Below are 11,157 nucleotides of genomic sequence, written 5' to 3'. Positions count from 1 at the left end.
AAACGATTATCCACTGTATGCAGACAAAGCTGGTATGATGTAATACTGAACTTCAAGGAACACAGAAGAAATGGTGACCAGGAGAAGTCAAGTGTGTTCTGCTGTTGTGTGTTTATGCAGGCAATTACAGTGTTTTGTCTTGGTTTTATGCACCACAGGTTGTGCTTCAACAGATCAACAAATTCAACGGTAAGTGCTGTTTGTATATGTCTGAACACAGTAGGGGTAAAATCTAAAGTCCTTCATCTTTTGCTGAAATTTTACCCTTATGGTAGTATCCCTTTGCTAATGGGACCACAAATTCAAATGTTTAGTGTACTTCTGGGATGTCGTCGGTTTTGGCACCCATTTGTCAAGTGGTTGCACAGCCACTTCAAACTGCAATCTACACAAAGCAAAGTTAGTGACTGTTGAATTGGGGTTACTTCCCAATCCTAAGGCAATCTTTAGAGTCCTGGGCAAGTTCTGGCTAATACCATTAACTTTCCAGTGTTATGAGTAATTCTTTTCCATTTTAATAACTGTATAATTAGTACATGTGGCTGTCAGAGACCCATGGCCTTCTAAATTAGCACTAAACTAAATCTGTACTCCATGACAGTGTATAGGCAAATAGTAGGAACTTCACATTAGCAACATATGCCGTAGTACAATTTGGGAACTGCTTGCACTAAGGTCTTCAGGCAAAAGCTACATAATCAGGGGTAATGAAAATAACACCCATACATGTAAAAAGTGGGTGAAAGTGATATGGTTTAAAAAGTCCCCTTTGCTCCGTTTGGATCTAGGAATCCTCACACTGTTTCTGAAATAATCACCTGTTATAATGGTGGATATGGTATTCATTGTGTCATGCCATTTTTACCCACATGGTAATATTATTGCCCAGGCTTGCTAAGACCGTGCATATCCCATGGCAAAAATTGGTTCCTGATCATTTGCCACATATTTAGCAAAAGTCACTTGGTAAATTGTGCCTACATCCCTGACTAATGTACTTTGAGGCACTAGCCATATGCCTACATCACATCTGCACTTTTTAAGAGTATTTCAGAAACTCATGTTTGGCCCTGATCTGAAGTTGTATTGACTTGTCCAATATGGACATATTGTTAGTTATTTAGGTAATTTGTGACAATAAACTGAAAATAAATGAATAATAGATGCTTTTCCCAGGTCTGCTAAATAATTTTAATCAGAACATATGGAGGTGAATTCAAATTAAGAGTGATTTACCAATGCAGTGCAGGGTGCAAAGTGCAATATTTGGGTGCAAATCCCCATGTCTTTTTTTTTTACCAACAATATAGCACTTTTCCTCAGTAGCTCAGAGTTTTCTGGCAACAACAGCATATAATATGTCTTAACAAACTTAATTGCTCACCCATGTTGGGGTCATTGTTATGGACTTTATCAGAAATCAAATTTGTGAGATTTTAGAGTCTTTTTCTCCTTCGAATAAACTCACAAATTAAAAAACCTGAATGTCTATTTATTAAAAAAGCTGAATGTAAAAACCTTGATTGAAAAAAAATTGAAAAATTAGAATTTGTGAGCTTACAACGCAACAAAACTGTGAATTGTGTTTATAAGCTAAAAAAAACTCGAAAAACTAATTTTGTAAGTTTCTAAGCTTAAAAAACTCAAAAATCTCGAATTAAAAAAATAGCTTGAATTTTGCCTATGACAACCCCCACTTCAACAAGATTTCGCAAGCTTTTAGATGCCAAAGTTATACATTTGAGTTTTTTGTGCTTAATAAATACCAATCACTCAATTTTTTTTTAATATAATTTGAATTTGTGAGTTTTTGTGCAAAAAATTTGAATTGTGGCAAAAATTCCAATTTGAACATTGATAAATCACCCCCTTAGAGTTGGGATTGTGTGTCTTCTGGTGCTCAGAGTTAAAACCTTCTGTGGGAACCCTGGAATTATCATTTGAACAACCAATAGTAAAAGCACTGTTTCTCAATTATATCAGATACCCTTTGTTTTGTTCTGAGAGAGCAAGCACATTTCACTTAGATTGTAAACTCCTTCCTACTGTGTCTTATCACCTATTACTTAATCTTTGTACATTTATACTTATTTGTTTTAATGATGATGCTTTGCGTAATTGTGTAATAAACATTGTAGATTTACATGGCTGCATATCTTTGTAGCATTGTATAAATAAAATTACACATACAGTACATATTTAGTGTTAGATACAATAAATGTGTAAATGCTTAGTGATAACACTAAAATGGACACAAATGGTGGCTTATTAAAACCATTAATTTTAAGTATTTGCATTAAAACAAGTTTCTTGCACAAATTCCTGGCAAGTTTGATCTGGCTGCTTCTCTATAAACACGGTTAAGTTTTCTTCCTTTAATGCTGTTGAACACTGTCTTTACTTTCAGATGAAATATGGCACTTTAATTATAGTGAGTGCTATATCTTTCCTTGTTTTTGGCCGTCAATTTGGACATTTAATAAATCTTCAGGTCTGACCCATAGCTTAGTTGCCTAGGACTCATTAGCAGAGGCAAACAAATTTCATCTGATCTGTTTGTCTTTGACTCTGAGCTTAAAGAAAGGCCTTTCAGGCTGTTGCCATCCTATTCAGTAAATGTTGTATTGCCATCGGGCCTGCTATTCACCTTAGCTGTTCTTGGGTTAATAATGTGGCCCTTTGTTTCCTACACAAATCTACAAGGGAATAAAATGAAGTGCAGTTGTGTGTACTTGTTGGCCATGTGCTAAATAGTGATCTGTGACTAGGGCATTTTAGTAATAGTTTGAGAAGCAGCCAATACAACACACATTAGTTGTTAACAACACTGACAGCGGGGCTGCTCATAAAATCCAATGAATATAAACTGGGGCTCTGTTTGCCTTGTCCATGTCAAGTCTTGACCTTAATTCAGAAACAAAAATACTCAAGGGTCACATATAAAAGTGCACTTAGTGACAGATACATGGTGCTCATTGTATTAGTATAGAAATACACAATCCAGTGTTTTCAGGGTGGCTTGCTGTTCCAATCAACCACAGAACAAGAGAGTTGAAGTAAGTCAGGGAACTAATAATCCCATTTCATTACAGTGGTGGATATAACTTTCATCTGCTGCCATTTGTCTCTTTGAATCTAGAATGGAATCAAAAAAGAATAAACATGATTAATTTATCTTAGGGGGAACATGTGATTAATTCCCTATACTTTGAATATTTGCCTACATTTTATATGGTGTAATTTGTATTTAATGTGGAATTTAATTAGATGTTTTCTTAAGATTTTAAAAAAATGTTCAGCTCCACAGGCACCATAATGCAGATTTCTGCAGCATAGATTCTTTTTGTATTTTCTTGTGTTTCTTTATTGTTTTCAGTCTTTCTAGTGAACATTTAGCAGGCTTGCCCCATATATAGTACACAAAGTTGCTGCTCTTTGCTGTCCCCAAACTGCTCTTTACAGTGAATAATTCCAGTGAGCATTTGGCAACGCAGTGGCATTCCAACCAACATATACATGCACATGGCAACAATCTTTTCTGACATTAACCTTATATTCCAAAGGGACCAAGTTGTGTTTGCTGAATGCTTTGCAATATGCTGGGGTTACGAGAACACTTGAAAATTCAGGGACATGAAAAAAAACCAGATAGCAGGGCTGCACTGATTGCAAATTAAATGCAGCCCTGTAACATGCAACATATATGGGTCCCTGAATTTCAAAGGGATTGTGTGTGTGTGTGTGTGTGTGTGTGTGTGACAGCTGAATTGATTCCCATCATATTATTGGAGTGTATTTCCCATTTCTAAGTTCAAATACTGTCTCTAAAAATTTCATATTGGAAGAGAGTTCTGAAATAGTAGTAAACATCACAGGCAGTGATGATCAGCAGGTGTCAAGTGAAGATATCTTCCTTTTAACTACACAGTTATCTCCTTGTGCCAGTGACTTTTCTCAAATGAAATCACAACAGGTACGCCACTCATTCACCTGATATGGGTTCCCGTTTCATTTCCATAATTCTCATATATAAAAATTCAGGGTCCTGCATGTAAACAAAGGCATTTATTATGTCAATATAGCTGTAAATACACAACTGATGGGAATGCACAACAATAAAACATTTTTTATTACCCACTGATCAGTTGATTTTGCATTCTTTTTTTTAGTTCACAGTTCCTCCATAGTCTTTCTTCAGGTAAGTCCCCAGTGCCCTTTATCAGATCATATATTATCATTCACTGGGTGTCCTCTTCTTGGTTGGTATCACTATCCATATGCCCTTTTATAGACTACTATTTTTTTATTCTCCTTGTTCCATTTAATTCATAATCCTTGTGCTATTTTTTTGTATTGTAGCTTCCCCTTTTCTTTCCTTCACTGTGTTTACACCCTATTGGTTAATAGATTGTATCCTTTGCATTAATAGCTCATATCCTTTGCATAACACAACAGTGCCCATGTGTGTGTACATACATGTACATGGCTGGGGGTGTTCTTGTGCTTTGTGGGTACAGGATAAATATCACCTTTTTCTGCCTACATTACTATGTACAGTTATTACAATATCACACAAGTTAAAAGTTATCCTGGTTTCTCCAAAAATGCTAGCTCTCACGAAGACAGCACTGCTATAAAGTGCCATAGAAAGTCAATATTTAGTGGGCTGGTGGGGCTGTTTGGGCCTCTGTGTAGGCTGATCGAGCCTCTTTGTACCTGAAATGCCAGGGCCTATTTTGACTCTCAGTCCAGCCCTGCCCTCATCCTTCAGTGCCCTGCTTCTTCCAAAGATATTGCTTAATTCTCTTTAAGAAACTCTGGGGTTGAACCTTATTCATGGTATATATGTGCATTTTGGAAGTATACAGATCTTAGGTAGCAATTTGGACTATGGAACTGGACAGTTTTGCTGCAAGTGTGAGCATATCATAGGGCATATAAGGCCATCTAATGTAATACACAAGTCTGCTACATTTTTCTATAAACAGTGGAATTGAAAATGCAGAAGTACAGAAGATTTCAGGAGAGAAGCTATGGAATCAAGGTATAATGCTCATATGCGGTCTTATGTCCTCTACTGTAGCACTCGTATGGACATATCACCCCAGTGATTAGTGGAGAAAATCTCATATAACAAAGTTACAGAAAAGAGACTGCATTAGAACACAATTCTTTTTAAAAAAAAAAATGTTATGCCATGCATGACAGTGTTGTTTTATTTTAAAGATTTACAGTTAAAACTGATTATGCAAGCAAAATTGGTTGCAGATACAGATAATCCTATGGGCCCCTACATACATTTCTCAATTTATTATTTTATTATTATTTTTAGAAGATTCATTTACATGTTTACTTCAGTTAATTTGCCACAATGCAAATATAATACAGCACAATTTCACAAGGGAATGCTTCTAAAGGTTCAATAAACCTTATCTATGGAAACATAGGTTGTGAGAACCCAATCATCTGTCTGAAATGCATTATCTCCTCTTGTTGTCTTACAGAGTTATTCCAGTTAAACTCTCCCTGGAGGGTCTAGAGTCCTTCCCTATGTTTTATATCCAGCTAATGAAGCTTCATCAGCCCCATCAATGAATTGCTAATAAGACCCCTTTGGCTTTGGCTACAGGCCATGGATATTATGCTTCTGGGAAGGTTGTTCTATGAATCTATAATTCAAATTTCACTTTCACAGAGGATTTATATTTTAGAAGAAAACAATTCCAGTTAGGAGGCGCTAGTAAGTCAGACCTGTAATGGGGAGATATCTCTAACTTTAAACATATTCATGAATGGAAAAAGCTCAGTTATGAATCTTTTTGTTACTTATGGTATCCCAAAACAAATGCCAAGGTCCTGGTCTAGGCTCACCCTTCAGTCTATAACCGCTGCCTTTCACTTAGGGAGGAGCCACTTGTTAGGTTTTGACCCAAACAGTTTGGTTTTTCTAAGGTCTGTTCGGTTTTCAAACTTGTGAAACCCTGACAATAATCTGGCCAATAAATGAAAAAGATTTAAATTCGAAGATACTCCCCTCAACATGGCTTAGTTATTAAGTGCAATTCATTTCTTATTATTACAGAAAAATAATTTAAAAAAAGCTAAATCAAAAGGAAATTGTTTTTCTAAATTAACATTGCTGTTATCTCAGAGCTTTTTGGATAATGGATTTCTGTATAATAGATCCCATACCTGTAATTAAAGGATTATGCTTACCCATCAGGCAGAATATAGATAAGAGATAGGGTTGCCCCCCATGTCAAAACATTCTGTCCATTTAGAACTTTCTGTCCAGTTTAAAACTGAACAGAGATCCAGCCAGTCTTGTCTAAGTGATAGGGCCGGAACTAGGGGAAGGCAGAAGAGGCATGTGCCTTGGGCACAGTGGAAGGGGCTGCTAGTCATGTACCTCTTCTACTGTAACTGTCTTTCTTCCACACTGAATGGCCAGCCAAGTAAGAATTCCTCCTTGTTTCTTGAGTTTAACGCCCAAGGCATCTACCTCTATTTACCACAAAATATCAACTGGGATTCAGAGTTGGGCCTGGCATTTCAAGAACACAAAGGCCCAAACAGACCCCACAGGCCCAATAATTAATGATCGTCTATGGCATCTTACAGCAGCCCCTCTGGCATTTTCCAGAATCCACAGATTGCCAGTCGGGGCTGGTTTACCATCCCCTAAAGTCCCCCATACATGGGCCGATAAAAGCCGTCGACAGACCGAGTTGGCAGCTTATTGGCCCATGTATTTTAATAATTTACAACCACAGGGATATTCAACTCCAAAAAAAAAAAAAAAAAAACAGGATGGTTGATTGGCTTCTGATGCACCTGATTTTAATATGTGTGTTTTTAATGTGAAAATTAGATTCAGGCAGATGAATAATGAGTAATCGACATTGAAAATTCATTTAGTGTAATGACATGTTGCTCACCTCATCAACCCCTTGGATGTTGTTCCCGGTGGCCGCAAAGCAGGTGCTTGTTTTTGAATTCCTGGCCTGGCATCAATTTTTGTTGCATAAAAAACAGGTGTACTGTGGCCAAAGCACTTATTTTGCACCACCTGGAACATTCTTACATTTGTTGCTCCCTAACTTTTCCTACATCTGAATGTGGCTCACAGGTAAAAAAGGTTGGGAATCTCTGCCTTTCGTTATGGAAAAAAACAGTTACTCTCTAATGTACTTATTTGTTACCAGGATCTTGATACAGTTGAATGGCAATCCTTGCATGTGTAGCTCCCTCTGCTGGATTAAAATTTTGAAAGAACTCCAGTGCTGTGCCGTACAAGTGTTCAATGTCAATGTTAGGAGGATATTTTATAAATCTGCTGCACCACCCAGTTTTACCAGACAGTTCTTTTTTTCCCCCCATACTGCACAGTTAAATGTTATTCAGTGTCAATTCATTTAATGGCAAAAATGTGTTTACTTTGGCTCCACCCATAGTGTGAGGCTTGGCCTATAAGCTTTGTTTGTTCTCAACTCACTGTTTAATAGATAGGCTGAATATATACACAGCAGCAAATAAACAGTTTCTCATTAAAGTGCATAGTTTGTAGAGCATGATTGGCATTTGAGTGACCAAGCTAGATATAGAAAAGCAACTTTGTTTCCAAATAAACTGTAAAAATAAACAACTTAGTGATCATTTAGCAGAGGTACCGAACTGACTGACCCACTTAATCAAGAGACAAATCTGATACACTGAGCAAATAGGAGACCAGTCAAAGGGTCATCACCAGGGCCTGAATTAGGTGTAGGAAGGAGAGGCACATGCCTAGTACCGATTCTGCCTCCCTAGTTCGGACCCATGTGTCCCCAACCTGTGGCAGCAATTCCTGTGTTCGGCGTGCTCACAACATACTTGACCGTGCATGCTTGATTGTGCGCACATGAGGAGGTTGGCGACATAGTGCCTAGGGCACCCGGCCGACTTGGCCAGGCATTGGTCATCATACATACAGTACCTACTAATGATGAGTCTAACCCGCAAAAAAAAAAAAAATTAAAATTTAGCCCACACCCAACCCTAACCCAAAAAATGTTGCCATTGTAGGAACCAGGTGGAATGCAGTATGCACAAAATGTCTCTGTCTTAAATATATTGATAATGGGTTGAGTGCAGAGGAATCTTGTATTTGTCTATATGTATTTTGTGGTCACACCCTCATTGCACCCCCGCCTAATGTTTTTAAAAACTAGTGGTGAGCACAACTTTCCCTTGTTTGTTATAGTTCTACAAGAGCAGTGACCAGCTCTATGTTGTAGCTCCCACCCCCTCCAACTATAGTCAGGTGATCCCACTGGTGTCTAATAAAAGGGCAGCCAAGTTTGGGAGTTTTACTTTGAAAGCAGCTAGTAAGTTGCAGGTAAAACGTATTCGTCCCTTTTATAAAATGTATAATTAAACCATAGAATTCTTAATGAATCAGATGAAAATTGAGCATAGGACTGGCCAGATATGGGATGACTTTGACGTAGTTGGCCAGCTTAAATATATTGCAATATATGGACAAACAATCCCTGTTTTGTTTAAAGGGTAAGGCATTTTTCAGTAGCAGTATGCACAAAATGTCTCTGTCTTAAATATATTGATAATGGGTTGAGTGCAGAGGAATCTTGTATTTGTCTATAGGAACCAGGTGGAACCCATACCCATGACTTCTCAATCTGTATGCTATTTATGCACCTCCGGTTCCAAGGCTAAGAACTTTAGGAAGCAGTCTAACCAGCACCCAACCTTAACCCACAATTGTTGGCCAAATTTTAACCCCAACCTGCCAAACAGGTCAACTCCTGGGTCATCCTGCACATCACTAATTCTTTCAAGATTTTCAGGTGGTGTTCGTGCCGGAGTATATAAGAGAAATAATAGGAGGATTGTGGACCCCACCCTCTTTAGAGAGGCTTTGAAGATATTGATTTATCATTAGAATAAAATTGACCAGGCGCTAAAATTATATTTAAAAATCTTGCTCCAGCAACATCTTAGGCTGTCCATAATAAGGAGCCATGTGTGGCCCAAACATATTTGCTCATTATGCAATACAACCAAGTGGATTGCCATTCTGCAAGTTATCTAAAATCCCATTAGGGCTATCATTTTACATCTACTGATAAAATCCATATTTTAAATTAAAAATACCATATTAACAAATGTAAATTTTGAAGTACTGTAACTAATGCACATGAAACTATACATACATGTTCGGGATGCACTGAATCCACTATTTCGGATTCAGCTGAACCCTTCGCAAAAGATTCTGCAGAATACCGAATCAAATCCTAATCCTAATTTGCATATGCACATTAGGGGTGGGAAGGGGAATATATATATATATATATATATATATATATATATATATATATATATATATATATATATATATATATATATATATATATATATATAATATATATATATATATATATATATATATATATATATATATATATATATATATATATAGCTGGCTTTTATTTGGAACAAAATCCACAACTTGGCATATTAGCTTCACATAGGATTAGCAGTCCCAGTCCCACATTGGTGTACACATTCCCAGCACTTACAGTTTTCACCATACACAGTCCCAGAATCCTCTCTTGGACTCACACTTGTCACTCAGTCTCTGGGAGGGTTTCTCTCTTCTTCTCTCCAGTCCTTTGAAGCTCTCTCCAACTTTCAGGTCAGCAGGGAAACACACTCTTTCCCAGCTACACACACAATCACACCTTTATGCACTTGGAGGTGTCCACGGCCCCTCACTATCCTTCAGCTCCAGGAGGTATCCAGGGGAAGCAGCCCTGAGCTGAAGTCTCACATGTCTTTTTAACTGCAGCTCAACTGCAGCCTAATTACCTAGCTACCTCTATCTTGGCAGCTGAAAACCCCTAATGGAGCAAGGAATGGAAGGCCCACCCTGCTCTCTTCCATTTATTCCAGGGACCCATTCATCCAGCTTTTTGGCAAAACACACAGGGGAAAATTCACTACGAGGCACCTAACGCTAGCGTTAATTCGCTAGCGTATTGCATTTTCGTTAATTCGCAGGTTCACTAACGGACACTGGCGCAACGGACGTAACTACGCAAATTCACTAAAGTGCGCATTTTTCTGAACGCTACCTTTTACGCCAGACTTCCTTCGCCACCTCAGACCGGGCAAAGTGCAATAGGGTAGATAAAGGAAGATTATTTCATACTTACCGAGATCTTCCTTTCCTAGACGTACTCCATGTCAGTACGTTACGGGATAGCCCCTCCTCCCTGCTCCAATTAGAAGGAACCTCCCCAAGCCTTTAAAAGGCCAACCACACCCACCTACCGGCGTCTTTGTAACAAGCTCTTAAATTACCGGAAAAGAAAGGGCGGGTGTACTGACATGGAGTACGTCTAGGAAAGGAAGATCTCGGTAAGTATGAAATAATCTTCCTTTTTCCCTAGACGTACTCCATGTCAGTACGTTACGGGACATAGCAAGTTAACGTTATCCCATGGGAGGGAATATGCTTTAAGAAGAAACTGTAATAAGGAAAGGAGTATCTCTGACTAGATAGTCCACCATCATGCAAACTCCTTACCTTAATATAGAGAGTCCAGGTGAAAACCCCAGAATAAGTTCACCAGGCTAAGAATAGAGCTATAGTATAGCATATACTATAGAGAAAGAGAGAGAGAGCGCGAGAGAGAGAGATGTTAGCCCACTGAGAGTGAGGAACAAGTTAGCTCACTAACCACCACTTCACCCTCCAGAAGAGAGAGAGAGAGAGGAAGACAGTCCTGTAAAAGGCGAATTCAGCAAGCTGAAATACTTACTCTCCTACTCACCAAATAGCATTCATCACATGTATGCCTAAATTCAGTGCAAATTGCAAGGTACCTGTAAGAAACACTTGGTAGGAGTAAGAACCCAAAACAGACACAATATAGAAATGATCTACTTAGGATATATCCATAAATGTAGGATATCCAATGAACCCTGAGGTACCCAAGGCCAGTACCATAAATATCTTCATATCAGAATGCATGTTAGTCAGGACTGTTCTAACCGAAAGCAGATCCTAAAGATCGGAGACAAGGGCACCTGAGAAAATAATTGGGATTAGAATTCCTTACCCTGTGTAAGGTCCTGTGATGAGGCGGACTCAAT

At 38.2% G+C, this 11,157-nt stretch overlaps 1 long non-coding RNA gene across 1 annotated transcript; it reads right to left on the bottom strand.

The window, feature by feature from the left end:
- Positions 1 to 258: 258 nt before the first annotated feature.
- Positions 259 to 10,011, bottom strand: LOC108715585. Its single transcript, XR_005960968.1, has 2 exons — positions 9,579 to 10,011; positions 259 to 3,135 (listed from the first exon to the last, which is right to left on the bottom strand). It is a non-coding gene; the product is annotated as an uncharacterized LOC108715585 (long non-coding RNA).
- Positions 10,012 to 11,157: the final 1,146 nt, after the last annotated feature.

Source organism: Xenopus laevis, chromosome 4S (assembly GCF_017654675.1).
Source record: "Xenopus laevis strain J_2021 chromosome 4S, Xenopus_laevis_v10.1, whole genome shotgun sequence".
NCBI lineage: Eukaryota > Metazoa > Chordata > Amphibia > Anura > Pipidae > Xenopus > Xenopus laevis.
The sequence above is the reverse complement of the archived record's forward strand: the minus strand, read 5'-3'. Positions and strand labels throughout refer to the sequence as shown.